This window comes from Bubalus bubalis, chromosome 15, assembly GCF_019923935.1.
Source record: "Bubalus bubalis isolate 160015118507 breed Murrah chromosome 15, NDDB_SH_1, whole genome shotgun sequence".
NCBI classification, from domain to species: domain Eukaryota; kingdom Metazoa; phylum Chordata; class Mammalia; order Artiodactyla; family Bovidae; genus Bubalus; species Bubalus bubalis.
The window spans coordinates 33,578-60,120 of record NC_059171.1 but is presented as its reverse complement, the minus strand read 5'-3'; the positions used below and the strand labels follow the sequence as shown (position 1 = coordinate 60,120).

At 40.3% G+C, this 26,543-nt stretch overlaps 1 pseudogene; it reads right to left on the bottom strand.

Moving 5' to 3' along the window:
- Nucleotides 1-15,260, bottom strand: part of LOC102396960 — a 37,087-nt pseudogene extending 21,827 nt beyond the window's left edge.
- Nucleotides 15,261-26,543: the final 11,283 nt, after the last annotated feature.

Sequence of the window (26,543 nt, the reverse complement as noted above, 5' to 3'; positions counted from 1 at the left end):
CAAGGAGAGATAAGAAAGCCTTCCTTAGCGATCAATACAAAGAAATAGAGGAAAACAACAGAATGGGAAAGACTAAAGATCTCTTCAAGAAAATTAGAGATACCAAGGGAACATTTCATGCAAAGATGGGCTAGATAAAGGACAGAAATGGTATGGACCTAACAGAAGCAGAAGATATTAAGAAGAGGTGGCAAGAATACACAGAAGAATTGTACAAAAAAGATCTTTACGACCCAGATAATCACGATAGTGTGATCACTCACCTAGAGCCAGACATCCTGGAATGTGAGGTCAAGTGGGCCTTAGAAAGCATCACTATGAACAAAGCTAGTGGAGGGAATGGAATTCCAGTTGAGTTATTTCAAATCCTGAAAGATGACGCTGTAAAAGTGCTGCACTCAATATGCCAGCAAATTTGGAGCACTCAGCAGTGGCCACAGGACTGGAAAAGGTCAGTTTTCATTCCAATCCCAAATAAAGGCAATGCCAAAGAATGCTCAAACTACCGCACAATTGCACTCATCTCACACGCTAGTAAACTAATGCTCAAAATTCTCCAAGCCAGGCTTCAGCAATATGTGAACCATGAACTTCCAGATGTTCAAGCTGGTTTTAGAAAAGGCAGAGGAACCAGAGATCAAATTGCCAACATCTGCTGGGTCATCGAAAAAGCAAGAGAGTTCCAGAAAGACATCTCCTTCTGCTTTATTGACTATGCCAAAGCCTTTGACTGTGTGGATCACAATAAACTGTGGAAAATTCTGAAAGAGATGGGAATACCAGACCACCTGACCTTCTTCTTGAGAAACCTATATGCAGGTCAGGAAGCAACAGTTAGAACTGGACATGGAACAGACTGGTTCCAAATAGGAAAAGGAGTACCTCAAGGCTGTATATTGTCCCCCTGCTTATTTAACTTCTATGCAGAGTACATCATGAAAAACACTGGGCTGGAAGAAGCACAAGCTGGAATCAAGATTGCCAGGAGAAATATCAATAACCTCAGATATGCAGATGACACCACCCTTATGGCAGAAAGTGAAGAAAAACTGAAACGCCTCTTGATGAAAGTGAAAGAGGAGAGTGAAAAAGTTGGCTTAAAGCTCAACATTCAGAAAACTAAGATCATGGTATCTGGTCCCATCACTTCATGGGAAATGTATGAGGAAACAGTGGAAACAGTGTCAGACTTTTTTTGGGGGGGGCTCCAAAATCACTGCAGATGGTGATTGAAGCCATGAAATTAAAAGATGCTTACTCCTTGGAAGGAAAGTTATGACCAACCTAGATAGCATATTGAAAAGCAGAGACATTACTTTGCCAACAAAGGTCTGTCTAGTCAAGGCTATGGTTTTTCCTGTGGTCATGTATGGATGTGAGAGTTGGATTGTGAAGAAAGCTGAGCGCCAAAGAATTGATGTTTTTGAACTGTGGTGTTGGAGAAGACTCTTGAGAGTCCCTTGGACTGCAAGGAGGTCCAACCAGTCCATTCTGAAGGAAATCAGTCCTGGGTGTTCTTTGGAAGGAATGACGCTGAAGCTGAAACTCCAGTACTTTGGCCACCTCATGTGAAGAGTTGACTCATTTGAAAAGACTCTGATGCTGGGAGGGATTGGGGGCAGGAGGAGAAGGGGACGACAGAGGATGAGATGGCTGGATGGCATCACCGACTCAATGGATGTGAGACTGAGTGAGCTCCGGGAGTTGGTGATGGATAGGGAGGCCTGGCGTGCTGCAATTCATGGGGTTGCAAAGAGTCGGACACAACTGAGCGAGTGAACTGAACTGAACTGAAGATTTTCTTTTAACTTTCTTTTTCTTTTTGGCTAAGCTTTTTATGTAGGTTTTTCAGTAGACATGTTTTTATTAGTTGAGGAAAGTTTGCGTTTACTCTCAGCTGAGCATTTATTTTAATTTTTTAAAATTATTAATGAGCACTGAATTTTTTCCAATGCTTTCTCTGCATACGTTGTGCATTCTTTGACTGATGTAATCAATATGCTCAAATACCATGAGGGTTCAAGCTTTACCATGCTAACATTATTATCTAAACTTCTTCCTTTAAAAAAAAAATCATTCCAAAGTCATCTGGTCTTCAGGGATGGCTGGATACTTCTAAATACCGCTTTATAATTCTGTCTTTACACCCAAGCATAGATTTTTCTCAGGCAAAACCTGAAAATTTATTCCTCTTCTCCAACTTGCCTACCATGGGAACAATGAGAAAGTTCAAGAAGTTGAACTAATTTAAACTTTTTGTCTCTGAATTTCTCTATAATGAAATGTTTGTGAGAACTGAGTGAGATAACATTTGTAATAGACCTAGTTCAGTACCTAGAATACAGCTGTTATTTAAAAAATCCTTTTTAGTTCAAAAGCCTGATTTTGTTCTCGTCTATCTTGACCTTCAGTTAGTTTAGGATATGACCTCAACTTTTTTCCTTCCAAATAGTTTCTATACTCAGATTGCTTGCCTGCATTCACAATCTTTAGATATACCTTCATGAACCAAAGACTTCTCTGCTTTGGGTAATAACTTGAGGAGTTCAATATTTCATGTTTCCTAATTTTCTCTTCCCTCTACTTGTCCCTCAGAGAAGGCAATGGCACCCCACTCCAGTACACTTGCCTGGAAAATCCCATGGATGGAGGAGCCTGGTAGGCTGTACTTCATGGGGTCGCTAAGAGTCGGGCACGACTGAGCGGCTTCACTTTCACGTCTCACTTTAACGCATTGGAGAAGGAAATGGCAACCCACTCCAGTGTTCTTGCCTGGAGAATCCCAGGGATGGGGGAGCCTGGTGGGCTGCTGTCTATGGGATCGCACAGAGTTGGACACAACTGAAGCGACTTGGCAGCAGCAGCAGCAGCTACTTGTCCCTGTCATTACATAATGCAATATTAAAGCAAGCTTCCACTGTGTTTTGGTAATTATTTTTTGAGCACTTTTGATTTTAAAAAGGGAGTAATTGTAACAGATTCAGTTCAGTTCAGTCGCTCAGCCATGTCCAACTCTTTGTGATCCCATGAATTGCAGCAGGCCAGGCCTCCCTGTCCATCACCAACTCCCGGAGTTTACTCAAACTCATGTCCATCGAGTTGGTGATGCCATTCAGCCATCTCATCCTCTGTCGTCCCCTTTTCCTCCTGCTTTCAATCTTTCCCAGCATCAGGGTCTTTTCAAATGAGTCAGTTCTTCACATCAGGTGGCCAAAGTATTGAAGAATCAGCATCAGTCCTTCTAATGACTATTCAGGACTGATTTCCTTTAGGATGGACTGGTTGGATTTCCTTGCAGGCCAAGGGACTCTCAAGAGTCTTCTCCAACACTGCAGATCAAAAGCATCATTTCTTTGGTGCTCAGCATCTTTATAGTCCAACTCTCACATCCATACATTGACTACTGGAAAAACCATAGCCTTGACTAGTGAGACCTTTGTTGGCAAAGTAATGTCTCTGCTTTTTAATATGCTGTCTAGGTTGGTCATAGCTTTTCTTCCCAGGAGCAAGCATCTTTTATTTTTTTTAATTTAAATTTATTTTAATTGGAGGCTAATTACTTTACAATATTGTATTGGTTCTGCCACACATCGACATGAATCCACCATGGGCGTACACGTGTTCCCCATCCTGAACCCCCTTCCCACCTCCCTCCCTGTACCATCCCTCCGGGTCATCCCAGTGCACCAGCCCCAAGTATCCTGTATTGAACCTGGACTGGAGATTCGTTTCTTATATGATATTATACATGTTTCGATGACATTCCCCCAAATCATCCCACCCTCTCCCTCTCCCACAGAGTCCAAAAGACTGTTCTATACATCTGTGTCTCTTTTGCTGTCTCACATACAGGGTTATCGTTACTATCTTTCTAAATTCCATATATATGTGTTAGTATACTGTATTGGTGGAGAAGTCAATGGCACCCCACTCCAGTACTCTTGCCTGAAAAATCCCACGGGCAGAGGAGCCTGGTGGGCTGCAGTCCATGGGGGTTGCTAAGAGTCGGCCACGACTGAACGACTTCACTTTGACTTTTCACTTTCATGCATTGGAGAAGGAAATGGCAACCCACTTCAGTGTTCTTGCCTGGAGAATCCCAGGGATGGTGGAGCCTGGTGGGCTTCCATCTATGGGGTCGCACAGAGTCGAACACGACTGAAGCAACTTAGCAGCAGTAGCAGCAGCATACTGTATTTGTGTTTTTCTTTCTGTCTTACTTCACTCTCTATAATAGGCTCCAGTTTCATCCACCTCATTAGAACTGACTCAAATGTATTCTTTTTAATCGCTGAATAATACTCCATTGTGTATATGTACCACAGCTTGCTTATCCATTCATCTGCTGATGGACATCTAGGTTGCTTCCATGTCCTGGCTATTATAAACAGTGCTGCGATGAACACTGGGGTACAAGTATCTCTTTCCCTTCTGGTTTCCTCAGTGTGTATGCCCAGCAGTGGGATTGCTGGATCATAAGGCAGTTTTATTTCCAGTTTTTTAAGGAATCGCCACACTGTTCTCCATAGTGGCTGTACTAGTTTGCATTCCCACCAACAGTGTAAGAGGGTTCCCTTTTCTCCAAACCCTCTCCAGCATTTATTGCTTGTAGACTTTGGATAGCAGCCATTCTTACTGGCGTGAAATGGTACCTCATTGTGGTTTTGATTTGCATTTCTCTGATAATGAGTGATGTTGAGCATCTTTTCATGTGTTTGTTAGCCATCTGTATGTCTTCTTTGGAGAAATGTCTGTTTAGTTCTTTGGCCCATTTTTTGATTGGGTCATTTATTTTTCTGGAATTGAGCTGCAGGAGTTGCTTGTATATTTTTGAGATTAGTTCTTTTTCAGTTACTTCATTTGCTATTATTTTCTCCCATTGTGAAGGCTGTCTTTTCACCTTGCTTATAGTTTCCTTTGCTGTGCAGAAGCTTTTAATTTTAATTAGGTCCCATTTGTTTATATTTGTTTTTATTTCCAATATTCTGGGTCATAGAGGATCCTGCTGTGATTTATGTCAGAGAGTGTTTTGCCTATGTTCTCCTCTAAGAGTTTTATAGTTTCTGGTCTTACGTTTAGATCTTTAATCCATTTTGCGTTTATTTTTGTGTATGGTGTTAGAAAGTGTTCTAGTTTCATTCTTTTACAAGTGGTTGACCAGTTTTCCCAGCACCCCTTGTTAAAGAGATTGTCTTTTCTCCATTGTATATTCTTGCCTCCTTTGTCAAAGATAAGGTGTCCATAGGTGTGTGGATTTATCTCTGGGCTTTCTATTTTGTTCCATTGATCTATATTTCTGTCTTTGTGCCAGTACCATACTGTCTTAATGACTGTGGCTTTGTAGTAGAGCCTGAAGTCAGGCAATTTGATTCCTCCAGTTCCATTCTTCTTTCTCAAGATTGCTTTGGCTATTTGAGGTTTTTTGACAAACCCACAGCAAACATTATCCTCAATGGTGAAAAATTGAAAGCATTTCCCCTAAAGTCAGGAACAAGACAAGGGTGCCCACTTTCACCACTACTATTCAACATAGTTTTGGAAGTTTTGGCCACAGCAATCAGAGCAGAAAAAGAAATAAAAGGAATCCAAATTGGAAAAGAAGAAGTAAAACTCTCACTGTTTGCAGATGACATGATCCTCTACATAGAAAACCCTAAAGACTCCACCAGAAAATTACTAGAGCTAATCAATGAATATAGTAAAGTTGCAGGATATAAAATCAACACACAGAAATCCCTTGCATTCCTATACACTAATAATGAGAAAATAGAAAGAGAAATTAAGGAAACAATTCCACTCGCCCTTGCAACAAAAAGAATAAAATACTTAGGAATATATCTACCTAAAGAAACTAAAGACCTATATATAGAAAACTATAAAACACTGGTGAAAGGAATCAAAGAGGACACTAATAGATGGAGAAATATACCATGTTCATGGATCGGAAGAATCAATATAGTGAAAATGAATATACTACCCAAAGCAATCTATAGACTCAATGCAATCCCTATCAAGCTACCAACGGTATTTTTCACAGAGCTAGAACAAATAATTTCACAATTTGTATGGAAATACAAAAAAACCCTCGAATAGCCAAAGCATCTTTTAATTTCATGGCTGCAGTCACCATCTGCAGTGATTTTGGAGCCCAAGAGAATAAATTCTGAAATAAAGTCTGTCACTGTTTCCATTGTTTCCCCATCTATTTGCCATGAAGTGATGGGACTGGATGCCATGATCTTGGTTTTCTGAATGTTGAGTTTCAAGCCAACTTTTTCACTCTCCTCTTTCACTTTCATCAAGAGGCTCTTTAGTTCTTCTTCACTTTCTGCCATAAGGGTGGTGTCATCTGTATTTCTGAGGTTATTGATATTTCTCCTGGCAATCTTGATTCCAATTTGTGCTTCATCCAGCCCAGCATTTCACATGATGTACTCTGCATATAAGTTAAATAAACAGGGTGACAATATACAGCCTTGATGTACTCCTTTCCCAGTTTGGAACCAGTCTGTTGTTCCATGTCCAGTTCTAACTGTTGCCTCTTGACATGCAAACTGATTTCTCAGGAGGCAGGTAAGGTGGTGTGGTATTTCCATATCCTTAAGAATTTTCCAGTTTGTTGTGATCCACACAAAGCCTTTGGCATAATCAATAAAGCAGAAGTAGATGTTTTCTGGCACTCTCTTGCATTTTCAATGATCCAACGGATGTTGACAATTTGATCTCTGGTTCCTCTGTGTTTTCTGAATCCAGCTTGAACATCTGGAAGTTCACAGTTCACATACTGTTGAAGCCTGGCTTGGAGAGTTTTGAACATTTCTAGTGTGTGAGATGAGTGCAATTGTGCAGATTATAACAGATTGGTTTCTCTTATTTAATTACATAAATTAGCTTTGGGGGATATCTACCATTGAGTCTGAGTTTCCACCGCTTAAATACAAAGCTTTTCTTTATTTGTTAATTTTCTTGGCTACTGTTTTTTAATAATATCATACCTGTTAGGTCTTCCCTCATAGCTCAGTTGGTAAAGAATCTGCCTGCAATGTAGGAGACTTGGGTTCGATTCCTAGGTTGGGGAGAGCCCCTGGAGAAGGAAATGGCAACCCACTCCTATATTCTTGCTGGAGAATCCCATGGGCAGAGGAGCCTGGTGGGCTATAGTCCATGGGGTCTTAAGAGTCGGACATGACTTAGAGACTAAACCACTACTACCATACCTCTTTCACTATGGTTGAACACATAGATGCATTTGAGGTTCTTTTTGAATTTAAGCTCTTGAATGTTTCAAGCAGAAATAAGGGCTAAATTATGGGAGCATTTTAGTGCCCTCAGATCAAAGGAAATCACCTACAACAACAAGATGGAATCAATGGCTAGAATAGATTTTAAGAGAATAAAATTTCAGAATCACTGAATACAAAATGGATACATCAGGGCTCTTTATATTTGTGGAGGTGAAATATAATATATAGTTTCAAATTATTTTTTATTAGGCAACATTTTCATTGCAGAAAATATTTTAAAATATGCATGTATAAAGAAGATAAACTTAAAAATAAAACATTTTTATTGAAAGTATGCTTTAAAAATATATATAGACATAATTTTACAATTCATAAATGTCATATTGTACCTATTGTTTTTCTGGTGTAGCTTTTGACTTCTTGGTTATGTTTTTCTCTTTACTTTCTTAGCCACCAAATAATTCTTTTCAAAAATCTGATCTACCTCCTTAATGTATTTTTTGCCCATGTTTGCAAGATAATAATATATAGCAGTTATATGCATATTTTAAAGCTCACCTGTACTGGTATTTACTGAATATTAAAGGTTATGCTAAATGCTTTATGTGAATTTTCACCTTTCATTCTCATGAAAATGCCCTGTGTGGTTACTATGTTTTCCCCACTGTTTTAAGGATGTTTTAAGGATGATATTTAGCTACAGAGAAATTAAGTGATTTGATCTAAGTTACTCAGGAAGCAAAAGAATTAGAACTTATACTTTAGTTAATATGTATTTATTTTAGAATATTATATACACACACTGCAGAAAAGCTTTATTTTTGTTTAATAATACATTGTAAATGTTTATTTGCATAGATACTTATTGTAATATAATGTATGTCAGATGTTGTTCCATTTGGCTTTCATTTCCATTAAATCAGATTAAATGATGCGGTCTGAGAGCATGTTTTCCCTTTATTTCCAGTAGCCTAAAGAGATACCATCTACCTTTCTTTGAACAAAAGGGAAAGCAGACTAAAGGTGGTCAGGGAACAGCTTGCCAGGGGGCCCTATGGAGGAGCTAAAAATTATGTCACACTTCTGTGAATTGTTCATGGCTCTGGCCTTAAAAATCCCATATCACATCAAGCCCTTTCATTCCTCTGTTATGGCTAAATATATGCCCATCATTAGAGCCAATCAGCTCCCAAAGGGGACAGATTTTGTCTCTCACCCATTCATATAGCTCCCCAACCTCAAGATGAATAGAGTTGACCTCCAGACATTTGTTCCCATGGAAACTCAACAGGCATTTAGAAGGAGCATTCAAAATTATGCCTCTTTACGGGGCAGAATCCATTAGGCCTGGGCATGTGGCTATAAGTTCCTTTATGTGGCTATTTTAAAGTAATGGACCGGAGCCTTTCCAGGGTCTGATTCATGCTTTTAAAAGGCAGTAAGAGACCCCTTTCTGAAGAAGAGTTATCCTCAGTCTATATTCATCAGTAAGGTAGCCCTTAAAATAAGTGGGTGATGAAGACCTGTCATCCTGCTATCATTTGAAAATTGGAGTAAGCGTCAAGCTTTGGCTTTATAGGACATGTGCAGACCCTGTAAAGAGCTCTAGAAGTTTATTCGTTTTCTGCCTGATTTATTTCCCTTCCCAAGGTACTTTTCTATCTCTGATTGCATTCTTGGAGCCAAATCACGTTAGATATGGAATAGTGTGGGGTGGTGCTTCATATGGAAAATATTATAAAGGCAAGAAGGTAACTGGTATTCTTTGAATTCTACTATTTCCCAGGCCCTCTGATAGGGAGATTGTGTGTATATATTTTACATATGTATGTATATGCATATATATAGGTAGTACAAAAGTTATATAGTATTATGTTTATATACAATATATGAATATATAATAAATATAAAAATAAACAAAATATATCTTTTATTTTGCATACATCAATTATATATATATATATATGTTTATAATTCAATCTTGAGGGCAACATTTTTTCCAACTCTTTGACATCCCATGGACTGTAGCATGCTAGCTCCTCTGTCCATGGGATTTCCTAGGCAAGAATACTGGAGTGGGTTGCCATTTTCTTCTCCAGGGGATCTTCCCAACCCAAGAATCGAACCCATGTGTCTTGCATCGGCAGCAGACTCTCTACCACTAAGCCACCACGGAAGCCCTATAATATATAATAAAATATAAAAATAAATTAAATATACTTTTTATATATGTCAATTATATATATATATATAAAAGTGAAAGTTGCTCAGTCATGTCTGACTCTTTGCCACCCCATGGACTGCAGCCTGCAGGCTCCTCTGGCAAGAACACTGCAGTGGGTAGCCTTTCCCTCCTCCAGGGAATCTTCCCAACCCAGAGTTCGAACTCACGTCTCCTGCATGACAGGCAGATTCCTTACCATCTGAACCACCTGGGAAACTGGTCAAGTACTTGTAATTGAAACTTGACGGCAACATTTTGAAGTAGAATTATCTCCAGGAAGAGCCAGGCTCCAAAAATATTTCTGGTTCCTATACTTCTAAAGTTCTTGCTTTCTCCATTACTGTGTGTGCATGTGTGTGCACAGCTACACACAGTATACATTACTGTGTGTGCATGTGTGTGCACAGCTACACACAGTATACATTACTGTGTGTGCATGTGTGTGCACAGCTACACACAGTATACATTACTGTGTGTGCATGTGTGTGCACAGCTACACACAGTATACATTACTGTGTGTGCATGTGTGTGCACAGCTACACACAGTATACATTACTGTGTGTGCATATGTGTGCACAGCTACACACAGTATACATTACTGTGTGTGCATGTGTGTGCACAGCTACACACAGTATACATTACTGTGTGTGCATGTGTGTGCACAGCTACACACAGTATACATTACTGTGTGTGCATGTGTGTGCACAGCTACACACATTATACAAAGCGTGTGAGAATTAGAATATACTATTGTAGTATCTTTCTACCTTTTATAAAATGGCACCCTAAGTATTTTATCATACCAATATACCTAAGTTTATTTGCCAGTGTTTTATTTTTGGTCATTGAGATCAGAAAATATTGTATCATATATGCCATCACTGATTTATTTAACTACACTGTTCTTTTTTTGATATTTAGTTGTACCCCTTTTTCCCCCACCATAGATAATATTGTGATGAACATTCTTGCATTTGCTCGATATTTTTGTTAGGGCAAATTACTAAAATTGGAATTACTGGATTAAAGGGCATAAATATTTCCTCATAATTTTTTTTCAAAATGTCATAAATGTTTTAGTTAGGCTTGCCTAACTAAAAGGCAAATATTATTTATATATGTATACAAAAACTTTTCTACTATGCTTGATAAAGGCTTGAGAAAAAACATCAAAAAAAAAGAGATGGAGAAATTCTTTAAGATTTTTTTTTATGTGAAATATTTTTTAAAGTCTTTATTGAATTTGTTACAGTATTGCCTCTGTTTTATGTTCTGTTTTTTGGCCACAAGCCATGTGGGATCTATATAAAAATGTGGGATATAAAATCCTAGTTTCATTCTAATAAGGTGAATGAACCTAGAGTTTATTACAGAGTGAAGTCAGAAAGAGAAAATCAGACATCCTCCTGACCAGGGATTGTACTCATACCCCCTGAACTGGAAGGCGAAGTCTTAATCACTGGGCCACCAGGGAAGTCACAGGGAATAAATATTTCTTAATGGCTCTAAATAGTGAAGTGAAAGTTGCTCAGTCATGCCCAACTCTTTGCAACCCCATGGACTATACAGTCCATGGAATTCTCCAGGCCAGAATACTGGAGTGGGTAGCCTTTCCCTTCTCCAGGGGATCTTCCCAACCCAGGGATAGAACCCAGGTCTCCTGCATTGCAGGCAGATTCTTTACCAGCTGAGCCACAAGGGAAGCCCATGGCTTTAAATACATATGGCCAAATTGGGCTGCAAAACAATTATAGTGCCTACACTTGCCCTTAAGTGTTACTCAGCTGTTAAAAAGAACGCATTTGAATCAGTTCTAATGAGGTGGATGAAACTGGAGCCTATTATACAGAGTGAAATAAGTCAGAAAGAAAAACACTTATATAGTATATTAATGCATATATATGGAATTTAGAATGATGGTAACGATGACCCTATATGCGAGACAGTAAAAGAGACACAGATATAAGGAACAGACTTTTGGACTCTGTGGGAGAAGACATGGGGTGGGATGATTTGAGAGAATAGTACTGAAACATGTATATTACCATATGCGAAATAAATCACTAGTCCAGGTTTGAGGCATGAAACCAGGCACTCAAAGCTGGTGCACTGGGATGACCCTGAGGGATGGGATGGGGAGGGAGGTGAGAGGGGGGTTCAGGTACACCTGTGGCTGATTCAGGTCAATGAATGGCAAAAACCACTACAGTATTATAAGGTAATTAGACTCCAATTAAAATAAATAAATTAATTTTTTAGAAAAATGAATGATGCTGTTGTGCAAACTCAAGATAGAATCAAGTGCCATCTGTTTGTAAAGCTGTTGTAAACTTTCTGTGAGAAAGATATGAAATACAAATTCTACACCAAAAAGAAAAAAAAAGAGTGTAGTGGTTAGACGTCCTCTGGAAAAATATAAGATTTCTGCCTTTCCCACACGTTTGCTAAGCTAGATGCTTTCATTTTTAGTCATTACCAACCTGATAGGCAAAAGGTAATATCTCACTTTAATTGTATTTTCTGATTAGGATTTTAAGCATCTTAGTATTGTATCTTGAGCAGAAATGTATTGGTCAAGAAAAATAGAATTTAATTTCTACTAAAAAGAAAAGTTAAGCATGGTCATTTTAGTACCCAGGAAATATTTTGAAACAATTTAAAATCAGTGAATTGATTAGAACTTCATTCTAGTTGTACATGGTATTTAGGGAATCTTTTTTTCCATCTAATCATGCTGTGTATAATTACATAAAGACACAGCAGGAAATAGACTTTTTTTGAAGAAATATCTGAAGCCAAGTTGGAAAGACATCCATCACGATGCATTGCACTCACGTGGTAATTATTTTTGCAAGCATTTAGTGCACAGTTTGAACCTTGGTGTTCATAGAAGCCACCATTTTCTCTGCATATGACAGAATTATGCATTCAAAAATATGGATAAAAGAGAATTTCTATTAAGACTTGTTGCATAAAATTTGACTCAGTTCTAATAAGGTGAATTAACCTGGAGCCTATTATACAGAGTGAAGTCAGAAAGAGAAAATCAGACACCGTATATTAACACAGTTAATGGAATATAGAAAGATGGTTCTGATGAGCCTATCTGCAGGGCAGCAGTGGAGATGCAGACATAGAGAAGAGACTCGTGAACACAGTGCAGGAAAGGGTGGGCGGGAGGGATTGAGAGCATAGCGTTGAAACACGTGCATGGCCACATGTACAGTTAGATGGCCAGTAGAAATCTGCTGCATGTCGCAGGGAGCCTGAATCTGGTGCTCTGTGACAACCTAGAGGGATGGGATGGGGTGGGATGTGGGACATGTGGAAGGGGACATGTGTATACCTAAGACTGATTCATGTTGATATGTGGCAGAAATCACCACAATAATGTAAAGCAATTCTCCTCCAATTAAAAATAAATAAATTTAAAAATTATAAACACCCACAATGACACAGGGAACTCAGTTCAGTATTTTGTGCCAACCTAAATGGGAAAAGAATTTGAGAAAGAGTGGATACATGTATATGTATAACTGAATCACTTTGCTGCTTGAAATTGTCACAGTATTGTTAATCAACTTGCTCTAATATAAAACAAAAAGTTAAAAACCTTTTCTGAATGAACGACAAGTCTGATAAATTCTCTTTTCTGTTGAAGATTGTCTATTTGCTCCTACAGTTTTTTTTTTTTTTTGAATCTTACAGTGTGAGGAATGTGTACAAAATTTGAACAATTGTGTGTAATGGAAAAAGCACTGTACCACCTGAAGTGAAAGTTGCTGTCGTGTTTGACTCTCTGCGACCTCACGGACTATACAGTCCATGGAATTCTCCAGGCAAGAATACTGGAGTGGGTAGCCTATCCCTTCTCCAGTGGATCTTCCTGACCCAGGAATTGAACCCGGGTCTCCTGCATTGCAGGCGGATTCTTTGCCAGCTGAGCTACTAGGGAAACCCGAAACTACCTGAAAGAAATCTTCAATTTCAACCTAGAATTAATTCAATAAAAAGCTGAATCACATTAGCTAGATAACTTCACATTTCTGATCTTTAACTCCATCATCTGCAAAATGATGCTCTTCTTTGTAAACCTTTTCTCCTAGTTTCTTTCTTTTCTGTTCAGAGAATGATTAAAGCATACGACTGGATGCCTCTATATCAATAGCTTGTTAGTCCTAGAATCCCAGTTCCAACTAGCTGGTGCATTGCCTACATCCTTTTCAACTTTGACATGCAGGAAACTATTTTTCAAAATACCTTGTCAATTGCCTTCTGTCTAGGTTCCACCAAAGAGACCACTAGTGAGCGCCTGAAGGAAGGAGAGGCCCTGATATTCTCTGCGTTCTCTCTCCATTGGCAGCATCTCCAGTACGGGCTAGGGCTGCTGCACGACTCCAGGTTCTGACAAACAGCCTCTACATCCTGGCAGGCTGTCTTTGTCTCCAGCTTCTAAGAGGCCCCAGACCTTGACTCCAGTAAGACCCTTCTTCACATTTTTGCATCAGCCTTGGAGGTGGTAACAGCTTCCTGATGGTATGCATTCCTGGTTTGTCTCACTGTCCCCTCTTTTACAGCTCAGTTCTTATATCATCCATGTAGCCAATTCTCTGTATTAAATTCCTCCTATTTAAAACACTTGCAGTTTTTCTGAATGGACCCTGACTGATACAGTTAAACATTTTTGTTTCACTTCTGCCAAATACATAGATATGAACATTATTGGGCTTCCCTCTGACTTTATTTTTTTGGGCTCCAAAATCACTGCAGATGGTGACTGCAGCCATGAAATTAAAAGACGCTTACTCCTTGGAAGGAAAGTTATGACCAACCTAGATAGCATATTCAAAAGCAGAGACATTACTTTGCCAACAAAGGTCCATCTAGTCAAGGCTATGGTTTTTCCTGTGGTCATGTATGGATGTGAGGGTTGGACTGTGAAGAAGGCTGAGCGCCGAAGAATGGGAGTCTCCAGGCAAGAACACTGGAGTGGGTTGCTGTGCCCTCATCCAGGGCTGACTCCTGTACCATTTACTTACACTTTGTTCCAGCTCTGCTGTCTTCATGGACTGAGCATCCATTTCTTCTCTACCTTCTGAGTATTCCCCAGTCTTCAAGACTCAATGTGAGCCCCACGTCTTCTTTGAAGCTGCTTTTGACTGTTGCAATCTGTGTCAGTCCCAGTTTCCCTGAAGTATGAGATCTGCAGGTGCTACTTCATATTGTTACTTTCAGGTCTCATATCTGCACATGAGGAAAGGCGAGAAAAAGTGCTATGATTTGTTTTCCTAATTATATCTATCCCTGAGTTCTGGAAGGCTACAGTCCTTGGGGTTGCAAAAGTTGGACATGACTTAGGTTTTAAAGAAGCCTCCCCTTTTCCAACTTATCTTTTTTCTGGGTTGGAAGACTTAGTATTTCTATCCTGCAAGAATTGACATAGATCCTATAATAGGGAGAGATAAATGCTAGTTCCCTTATGGCCTTTCAAGATATTTTTTATTAAATGAGCTAGTTCCATTTAGTGTTTGGTTATAAATGTAAAAGAAGTAATACTTAGGTTGAATATTTGCTGCCCACAAGGCATATGCTGAAAATTTTTGTTTTGAATGTATCTCTCAATAAGAACTTGTTTTCTTTGGTTTTCTCATTTTCTTAAACTTGTAACGAGAGGAATGGGGAATACATTCATTTGTTTATTGAACATTTGTTTATCTCAAACCACATGGTAGCTGCCCTGCTAGCCGTAAGGAAAAGGAATAAGGCTTAGGCAGGCCTGACGCAGCCGTCATGGTGCCGGAATTCTAGTGAGAAAAAGAAACAGAAGGAACATGTACAAATAAGGGTGCCATAAAGGAGAAAAACATTTCCTTCTCTGCTTCTAGGTTCTGTAGCTGGTCTAAGAATTAAATTGGCATAAGACAGATTAACAGGAGAAAAAAATTAATTTTAATTCCATACATACACAGGAGAGTTTCATAAAAATAGGAGAGTCAAGAGGGGTCAAGTTGAGACTTGTATACTATCTGGAATAATGGAAAGGAATAGGGTTTTGACACGTGGTTGGGGGAGTGAATTAGGGGAGCAAAGGAAACATCTGATAAGTTAAAGGCTGCCTTGTTTTGCAGTTAAGAGTCTCTAGGGTAAAAACAAAAAAAGGTGTCTCTGGGTGTAGCTTTTCTCCTAATACAGATGCCTTTACCAACAGAATATTTGTTTATAAATGCAAATTTCCTTTACAAAAGAGGAAATTTATGCTTTGTTTTAGGCACTTAAGGGGGAGATAAAGAGCTCTCAGGCATCTGTTGGATCCGATCGCCTTCACCTCAGAATACTTCATGTGCAGAAGCAGCCTGTGTTAGGGTGTCATGCCCTGAGCCCTTCAGTACGAGTGATCAGAAGTGCTGTGAAGACAAGGGGCTGGGCTGAGGGGCAGGTCTGCTGTCCATGGAGTAGTCATAGGGGTTTTGCCTGCGGTGCTGACACTTGGATGGGGCCAGATGGTCTTCTCACTGGTGAGGGGCTGAGAGGTGTGGGGCCGGAGCTCAGCCCAGGCAGACAGGCAGGCGTTTGCTCGGTTCAGTGAATGGAAGGAAGCCCCATGTGGTCAGAGCACACGGAGCGCGGGAAGGGAGGAGGTGCGCAACGGGGATGCTGAGACGATTGGCGCAGATCACCTGACTGAAGCTTCCAATAAGCTGGACTCCTTTTAGAGAAGGTTTTGTGAAAGAACACTCTATAGTACTTTTCAGCCTCATGAGATTTACTGTCAAAACTGAATAGTTGTGTTTGAAGAGTGTTAGACCACTGGTTGTCGACTTTTTTTGGGAGATTTTAAAATGAACTCTCTGAAAGATTCTTGGAGATGAGCAGTAGGCAAAGAGGTTCAAGGAAGCTGGTAGTTAAGCCTTGTATTAATATTTATTTATCCTCCATTTGGAAAGATTGAGAGCAAGAGGAGAAGGGGGCAACAGAGCGTGAGATGGTTGGATGGCATCACTGACTCAATGGACATGAGTTTGAGCAAGCTCCAGGAGATAGTGAAGGACAGGGAAACCTGGCGTGCTGCGGTCAGTGGGGTCGCAAAGTGTCAGACATGAATTAGCAACTGAACAACAAGGATCCTTCATTCATTCACTTATTTGTTAATTCACATAACATGAGCCCTTCACCAAAGTACTTTTCGACAGTCTTCCAGGGATAGAATTCTTGGCAGAATGGACTGTGACTGAATTCATGTTTATTTTTTAGTTTACTTTTTGTCTATTTAAAAATATATAACACAAAGCAGTGGACTGTAGCTGTTGGGAACAGGAGCTGAATGTTTCGTTTTGTACCTGGACATTTGGCAAGTGTGTACATAGGACAGTCATCTTAAGTCCCAATCTTTTATCTGTCACTGTGGTGCTGGGGCCTGATGTGCCTATGTCTGTCTTCCTAAGGAGAGTTCCCAGAGTTTGTGAAACTTCAATGTCTCTTTTGTCTTCCCTCTGCAGCAATGGGCTAAATGTTCTCTTGACTGGCAGGCATTATTTATGACAAAGGTTCCCTCAATGTCAATTAGTCCACAGAGGGAAGCACAGCTCCAAGGGCACGTTCTTCTCTGGATGCCAGACCCAACTCCATCAGCAGTGACGAGCTTTACGTGTGTGACTGCAGCCGTTTCTGGGCAGTTGCTGCATGGAGCAATGCCTTTTGTCATCCATCACATCTCCAGAAACCCTTGCTCCCTCTCTTCTCCCTTCTCTAAATAGCTTTCCAAAAAGGAAAGTGAAAACATTATTTATCTCTGACCAAAATGTTCTTTCCAATAACAGTAATGAGGTCTTCTGAAACCAAAAGGCAGAGTTCGCTCTCCCTGGACACAGGACAATGCTAAACGGATTGCCTCATGGGAAGACCCTGTGGGAAGGCCCCAAATCTGGGACCACTTTAGGGGTGTATTGTCATTTCTTGGAGCTCAGGAACCCTGACTTCCTTGGATCCAACACAGTCCTTAGCCTTCTGAGAGGCAAACGGCAGGTGCTCTATAGTTATAGCCAGCTACTTGCTAAGCCCTTCACATGTATTATCACAGATCAGTTGACTTGATATGTCTGATGGATAGTCATCCTTTTGGTCTGCCCAACTCGAGAAGTCTATCTTATGTGTGAAGAATTTTTCATTCAGGAGACTCAAAAAGGTGCTGGATGATAGCTTCCCTGACCTCTAACGCAGCTATGATGGGGGTGAGTACCAATTCACTCTTCTCTCATCATATGGATACTCTGCAGACTTGGAGTTACTGGAAGGAACGGGCACCACAAGGAAGATTTTTGGGGGCAGCAGTGGTAAAAGCAAGACTAACCCCAAACAGCAGAGGGAGCGGAACTGCAGGGTGTTCTGATGTCAAGGTCAGTGGTATCTGCACATGACATTGGGCAGAGCTCACTGGCAGCAACAGTGATTTCCTCTCTAGGAAAGTTCTGTGGCATAAATTTGGGCATTGTTCTTTGCTTTCAAGATGCAAATCTGGTTATCTACTGTTCAATCAAGTCTGTGAGCTATTCAACATCTTTTTATTGGTTGGCCAAAAAATTTGTTCAAGTTTTTCTGTACCATCTTAAGTACCCAATACAGTATCATTAGTTATAGGCACTACATATGTCTGTAAATTATTGTATTCATGCATAGGATAAAGATACTTTGACTAAATAATTATGCAGCTCAAAGCAATGTAATTTTATTTAAATTGTATTTGCATTGCTTCTCTCCATACCAAATAATAGTATAAAATTATCGTCATGTGAAGAGACAATGATACAAAAAGTATACAGACAAAAATATAGGAAAAGAGTATAATAGAGGTATAGTGTGTTATTTTTGAGATTTTTGTCACATGTGTGGTATTTGTCAGCTTTTAAAAAAATAATAGAGTTAAAATTCACATAACATAAAATTTACCACTTTTACCATCCAGTAACTTTAAGGACTTTCACAATGTTGTATAATCATCATCACTTTCAATTTTAGAATGTTTTTCATCAACTGCACAGAAACCCTGTATCCACTCGGCAATAACTCTGCATTCCCTCTGACCCTCAGCTCCTGGTAACCAGTAGCCTGCTTTCAGTCTCCATGGATTTGACTATTCTGGACATTTCAAATAAATGGAATCATTTAGTAGGTAGACTTTTATTTCTGGTTTCCTTCTCTTGGCATAGTATTTTCAAGGTTCTTTGTTGTAGCATATATTAGAACGTCATTTTTTATATGGATGAATAATATCCCACTGATTGGATATACCATATTTTGCTTATACATCAGTTGATTAACATTTGGGCTGATTCACTTTTTTGGCTGTTATGAAAGATGATGCTATGAAAATTCATATGCAAGTTTTTGTTTGAATGTATGCTTTCAATTCTCTTGAGTATATACCTAGGAATGAAATTGCTGTATTGTATAGCAATCCTGTTTTACTTTCTGAGGAACTGCCAAACTGTTTTTCACAGTGACTTCAATATTTTACAACCCTTTGAAAACGTATGAGAGTTACAATTTCTCACCAATACTTTTTGTTTCCTATTTTGTTTTTAAATTCTAGTGGGTGTGAAGTGCATATTATTACTGTTTTTATTTGTATTTCCCTAATGATGATGATATTGAGCTGCTTTTCATGCACTTCTTGGCCAATTGCAGAACTACTTTGAAGAAATGTCCATTCAGTTTCTTTGTCCAAGTTTTAATTAGGTTATTTGTCTTCTTGTTGTTGAGTTGTAAGAGTTCTTTTTAACATTTGTATTTATTTATTTATAGCTGTGCTGAGTCTTCATTGTTGTACGGGGCTTTCTCGCGCTGCCGTGAGCAGGGCTGCTCTTTGTTGCAGAATAAGGGCTGCTCACTGAAGTGGCTTCTCTTGTTGCGGCGCAGGCCTCACGCGTCACAGACCTCACGCGTCACAGGCCTTACGCGCGCGGGCGCAGGCCTCACGCGTCACAGGCCTCACGCGTCACAGGCCTCACGCGTCACAGGCCTTACGTGCGCGGGCTCAGGCCTCACGCGTCACAGGCCTTACGCGCGCGGGCGCAGGCCTTACGTGTGTGGGCTCAGCAGCTGCAGCGTGTGGGCTCAGCAGCCGCGGCACATAGCCCTAGAGGACGAGGGCTTAGTAACTGTGATGCTTGGGCTCCGTTGCCCCATGGCATGAGGGATCTTCCCAGACAAGGGATTGAAGCCATGCCCCCTGCATTAGCAGATACAGTCTTAACTACTAGACCATCAGGAAAGTCCCTGTAGTTGTTTTCTTAAATTCAGTTTTGAGTTTTTCACTTTCAACTGTGTAGAAATAAAACTGATTTTTGTATGTTGATATTCTGCCCTGAAACTTTCCTGAACCAGTTTACTAGTCCTAATATTTTATTTGTGAATTCTTTAGGTTTTTCTCTATATAATATCACGTCCTCTAGAGATAGTTTTACTACTTCTTCTTCTATTTGTATATCCTTTTATTTCTTTCTTTCCTCTCTCCTTCCTTGCTTTCTTCCTTCTTCTCCCCATCCCTGAACAGTTGTCCTGGCTCAGACTTCCAGTAAAATATTTATTACTTATCTTGTTACTGATTTGAGGCATAAAGTTTTAACATTAAGTATGGCTGATGAAGATTTCTCATAGATGCACTTTATTAGGTTGATGCAGTTTCCTTCTCTTTCCAGTTACTTGGACGTTTTCAGTTCTCTTGACTCTACAGCCTCAAGTGCAGCACCCTAGTGCGCAGTCAGAGGCTGAGGGTCAGGGAGGGTAAAGTATCCCTAAAACGAATCAGAATTATGACGTCTCTAGTTTTTACCACATATAACTTGAGAGGCTTAATTAGTTTAGCTCCTGCCAAAATGGAGAGCGTCCTCAAGTCACAAAGAGAAAGGTCTGCCTTGTTATCACCCACCTATCTGTGTTGAGAGTTGTGACTCACATGGCAAGGCATAGCTGAAAGTCTGCTGAAATTCTAAAAATGAATAATACATGATATAGTGCTGTGTCCCAGAACTTGTTTTATTGTCTAAATTTTGCACACATTAATATGCCTCCCAAGAAGGTGACTTGTTTCTGAAATATCACAAGAAAATGCAAGAGAAACAAGAACTGCATAGGGAATAAAAGGTTATGCCAAATTATTTCACTGCTTTGGTAAGTGAATTTGAGTTAGTAACCGAATCTATTTCAGTATAAATTTTATTTAGAGAAAAATCTGTTTCTTCCTACCCAAATAAGTAGCTATTGAACATTTGTTTGAAATACCAAATTATTAGCTACTGAGATTGCCTGCATGGCTTGCTGTGAACCTGCAGAAAAATCTAAGAAGTAAGCAGTGAAATGATGGAATGAGGTTGTGTGGACTTGTTCCCATGCTGTGTGAGCTGCAAGTTATGCCTAGCGTTCTTGGGAACAAGGACACCACTTAAGACGTCACCTTAGAAAACTTTGTTATGAACTGAATGTTTGTGTCCACAAAATTCACATGTTGAAATCTTAAATGATGGTATTAGGAAGTGGGAACTTTGGAAGGTAATTAGGTCATAAGGATGGAGCCTCATGTGTGGGAGTAGTGCCCTCGTAAGAAGAGACATGGGAGAGCTTGCATCTACTCCCAGTTTTCTGCCATGTGAGGATAAAAGGAGAAGATGTCTGTCTGCAAATCAAGAAGAATGTCTTCACCTGACATCTCATCTGCTGGTACCTTGATCTTGGTCTTTCCAGCTTCCTGAACTGTGAGAAGCAAACATTCGCTATTTAAGCTGGTCAGTAATGGTACTCTGCTTTGGCAGCATGTATTGAGAATAAGCTGCTCAGTAACGGTACTCTGTAGTAATGGTGCTCTGTAGTAACGGTGTTCTGTAGTAATGGTGCTCTGTTTTGGCAGCATGAACTGAGAATGAGACATGGCTTCTCCTTTTCATGTAAATACGTGGAGAGATTTTGTTGCTGTTTTTGCTCAAAGAAGAATGTAACAAACAGTCTCAAATAAAATTATTCATCCACCTCTTTTCTTTTAATTAAAATGATTTAAGTCTAGTTATTTTTATACTTCTGACAAAAGTCATTTCCCAACCAATTGTGAATTTTACCTTTGAGAGAAAAAATGAGCTTATATATTCATATATTAAATAATGAATTGAGAATCTCTATAAGCCAAGATTTGTGTTAGCTGCTGAGTGTACAGAGATGAGTAAGGAACATTCCCAGCCTTTAGAGAACATTATAGTGCAGGAGATTAAATATAATACAGAATTTGCTATTTTGATGAGGGCTGGGGCACACGAAGTCATGAATTTGGTGCTTATTTCAACAGCTCATTTCAGGAAAGTGTTCAGTGGAGTTGGTCATCAGCTCATGCCCCCGGACCATGAATATCTCCAAAAGTTCAATTTATATGTGTTCGGTTGCTTTAAGGACCATATTGAATAAACAATTGACTTACCCAGTAGGTGACTAATAGCTTTTTGCTTACTTTGGGATAAGCCCTGTGTGGTTCTCAGAAATCTCTTAATTGTTTGATTATTTAACAAAAAATTCTTGCCTGTTAAGACTTCAAAACCTCCCAAAGTCCTAGTAAGAATTAGTTTTTCATGCTCTTAGTCATTGTGGGCTCATTTCCCCCTTGTTCTTGAAAAGGGTGATGAGACAGGTTTGGTTACAAAGTAGCTGTTAATAGTGAGATGGTGCCTGGTTTAACTGAACACAGGCTAAAGCAGCCTCTGTCTCCCTTTGCCTGTAATCAGATTTTCCAGATAGGGCCACAGCCATTAGCTCAGTAGGTGATCGGTGAGGGTTTGTGGAATGCATGAGTGAGTCATTTACCATGGACCAATTTCCAAAGCTGATTCTCTGATTCTGTCACTTACGTAATGAGCATTACAGAGGCACATCTTTCTGTGGACCATAGTTTAGTTTCTGTTTTCAAGGATGTGAGTACTATGCTTGTGTTCATGGCTCACCTTTGTGTGGTGGTGCAGAGCCTTCTGAAGGTAAATGTTATCTTGAAATGATACGTCTCTATATTTTAAGAAGCCCAGTCCTCACCATTAGGCAACACACAGTGAAGATGAATCTTCCATTTAAATAACCAGGCCTTGGAGTAAGCAGAAGGCCCTGAATGACATGAAAACTCTTGCCCTTGTGGTTTATTTATTTTATTTTTTAAATTTTGGTTGCGCTGGGTCTTATTTGCTGCATGTGGGCTTTCTCCTGTGAAGCACAGGCTCTGTGGTGTGGGCTTCAGTAGCTGTGACCTGCGGGCTTAGTCGCCCGATGGCATGTGGGGTCTTACTTCCCAGATCAGGGATTGAACCTGTGTCCCTGTGTTGGCAGGCAGATTCTGAACCTCTGGACCACTGCAGAAGTCTCACTTGTGGCTTACTTTTAATCTAAAATTCTGTTCCACATGCTCTTTGGGCTCCACTTTATTCACAGTTTACAGAATCAAGAAGCCCACTCAAATCCTTCTAACCCTGCCTATCACTAATCTCTTAGCAATCATAGTTCATATGCCTTGTCAGTCAGCTTTTGGCAGAAGCCTCAAGAACAATACCTTTTTGCTTTTCACTTTTTGAGGAAATGGTTTAAACATCCTTCTGCTTACAGCTTAAAAGATAATGACTGTAGAAGGTATATTAGATCATCTATTTAAACCATTACAAGAGCTGGATTTCTGACCCAGGGATTCAATCCAGGTCTCCTGTGTTGGCAGGCAGACACTTCACCACTGAGCCACCAGGTAAGCCCATTGAACAAAATCAGTGGTACTTAAATCAAGTTGGCAACCTAATCTTTGACCACAAAATAGATATATTTATGCCTATTATGCTAAGAGATTAGGAGCTTTGATGCCTAGTACAGTTTGCAAGCCTCTACCTTGAGTAATCAGCTAATTATTGGTCAATAATAGTCAATGGTCAATCCCACTGTGTCCTAGAGCCATGAAAGAGGCATCTTGCCAACTGCAGACGTAACTGCTACTTCTTCACATTGTAACGGAGGACATCGCCCTGGCCTAAGGTGCCTAACAAGAAACTCTAGATTTTTGTCTAAAGCAAGGAGAGTCCTTTAAGAGCAAAACACTGGGGTTGGAATGACTGGGGCTTGACTCCTTTCCACTATATTTGGCGTAATTGTTGCAACTTCCCTGAACCTTAGTTTCTCATCCTATTGTGGAAATAAAAATAATATAAATGAATAACTCATTGAATAACTCATGTCTTCTGTTTCCCATCCTTGCCTTAATCAAGAATTGGTTCACTCAACACTGATTCTCCTTTGCTTTGCTCTAACACAGAGACAAAAAAGCTAAGCATTCAGTTTTCCTAGCTGCAATTTAGATAACGACTAGAACTGTGATGCAACACAGTTCTAACCAATGAAATGCCAGCTTAATCCGATGGGAAGGGCTTCCATTAGGCAGAAGACCAGTGGCCCTCCTACCTTCTTCCTGACTGGGAAGCAGGCATGACGGCTGAAGGTGCCAGATCTCCCTCCATCCTGAGAACTAGAGTCACATCACAAGGACAGTGGGGCCAGGGGGTAGGAAACCCTAGTCCCCAACAATATCACATAGTGGATATTCAGATTACTGGGCAAGTGAAAAGCTTCATTCACCAAAACAGCTTTTATCATCCTTCTTGAGAGATTAGTTTTCTTCTTCTTGTTGTTCTTTTAGTCATAAGTTGCATCCAACTCTTTCGCAACCCCATGGACTATAGCCCACCAGGCTCCCCTGTCCATGGAATTTTCCAGGCAAGAATACTGGAGTAGGTTGCCATTTCCTTCTCCAGGGTATCTTCACAACCCAGGGATTGAACCCGTGTCTCCTGCATTGGCGGGATTCTTTACCATTGAGCCCCCTGGGAAGTCCTTTCTTCCTATTAGAATAAAATAGACCCATTTTGTTTGATTTTGCTATGCTGAGAGAGGATGTGCCTACTCCTTGCCCTGAGTTACATTTCGGAATGATGGACTGCGTGGAGGAAGAGGCAGAATCCAGCATATTCTCCACCAGCAATGAGCGGCTAAAGGTTACTCAAGAACTGAGAGCAAAGAAAGGACGATGTAGTCAAGTGTGGAACCCAAAAAATAACAACCAGAGCCTGAAACAGAGGCAGTGAACTCCAGCAGGGAAGCTCCACAATGCCTCAGCCAGTCAAAAACTCCCAGATCAACTCAGACCAAGAAGCTAAGTGCCTCTTTACCAAGAACGCTGCCTTGGAGTATCCAGACATCAGTGATGGAGTGTGTCAAAGCGTGTGTCACAAGAAATACACCAACATTTTCAGTGACTTTAAAGACTGAATGAAGTCAGATCATGAGTGAGAAATGGAAAGAGTTGTATTAGAAGCTTGAGAAGAACCACATTCTGAAATGGAAGGAGAAAAAACATAAGCTGTAAATAAAGCTATAGCCAATAGACAGGGTAAAATGGACAGAAAATGTAAGCAAGTAAAGAAAATGTGTGAAAAAGAATTTGTAGAAATATTGTGTGGCTCAACCTTAAATATCTGACAGTACTCAGACCCAGATCTCTCTGACTCTGGGACCTGTTATTCACCACTGCGCTCGTGTATTTTGCCCCAATGCCAGACACTTAGCAAATGTTTAAAGAAAATAAAAGTTGCTGATTGATGAATTAAAGTTTCTTTCTATTCATACATTAAAAAGTCTCCAATTTCAGCACAATCTCATACTGACATTGAAACCAAAGGTCTCCATTAGCAGGATCTTCTCTCTGTAGAAGTGAGAACTGAGCTGGGAGACAGCTGAAATAAATTCTGCGTGGCATTGGCCTTGGCTGTACAGATGAAAGGCATGTCCCGAAGTTCTTTGGCTGGACCCCCAGGATGACACACTTGTGGCCGTAGGGGGGCGGGGTACGGGGGAGCCATGCGGGGAGGACTGCCAGCTGCACACACAGCAAGAACGAGCCTCCGCCTCAGGTGGCCTTGCTTGGCTCTGTCATCGTGGCCCTTTTAAGGGATCATAGCAGAGACAGCAAATTCCACGTTAATCCACTTTTTAAGAACAGAAGAGATGTTCTTCAGCATCAGCCAATAAGCTGTAGTGACTCAAAAATGGGTCACAGATATTGCCTTTTGCCCAGGCTGAAGGCCCAAAACACACCAGGCAGTGTGTCCAAAGTGGGATTAGAGTGGGCTAAACCCAGGCAGCTCACAGCCTCAAGTCTGTGGCTCAGTAAAGAGCTGTGCTCACTGAACACAGAATCTAGATTTCTGCCTGCTTCCCTAACCCTGTAGTGCTTGTTTCAGACGCAAAGTGCTCGGGGCAGCTATACATGTCCCTTTACACTCTCTGCTGCTTGTGTCTGATAACTTAGTAAAGAAAACCTCAGACACTAATGATAGAATCTTGTTTGTTTTTGTTTGTTTTGCCAGGCTGTGCAGCATGTGTGATCTTAGTTTCCCAACCAGGGATTGAACCCGCATCCCTTGCATTGGAAGCACAGAGTCTTCACCACTGGACCACCAGGGAAGTCTCATTGATGGTAATTTTTTAAAACAGGAAAATAATATATATACACGCTAAAATTTCAAACAGTGTCAAAAGATGAAGAGGAGCATTCACCCTGCGTCTGGTCCCCTTTACTCACTTGTTTGGCATTCCCATGGATGAAACAAGCTCATTCAATAGAAGGAGACAGGCTTGAGAGGAGAGAGAGAGGGTTTTTCTCTACCTCCAGGGACCTGGGGGACTAAGGAAGCAGAGAGAACGGTTCTGTCACAGACCACTGCGGAGTTGGAAGCACTTTCCAACTTGGCCTTGCTTAATGGGAGGTCTGCTTTGGGAACATATCTGAGAGTGTGTGTCACTCAGCTTACCTGTCACTGGTCAGAACTGTGTCGCATTCCCATCGCTAGCTAGCATGCAGCTAGGAAAATGGAATACTTAGCTTTCTCTTCTCTATGTTAGGGGAAAACAAAGGAGAATCAGTGTTGAGTGAATCAATTCTTGATTGAAGCAAGGATGAGAGAGACAAAACATTAGTTACAACCTAAACATGGGCTTCCCTGGTGGTTCAAATGGTAAAGAAT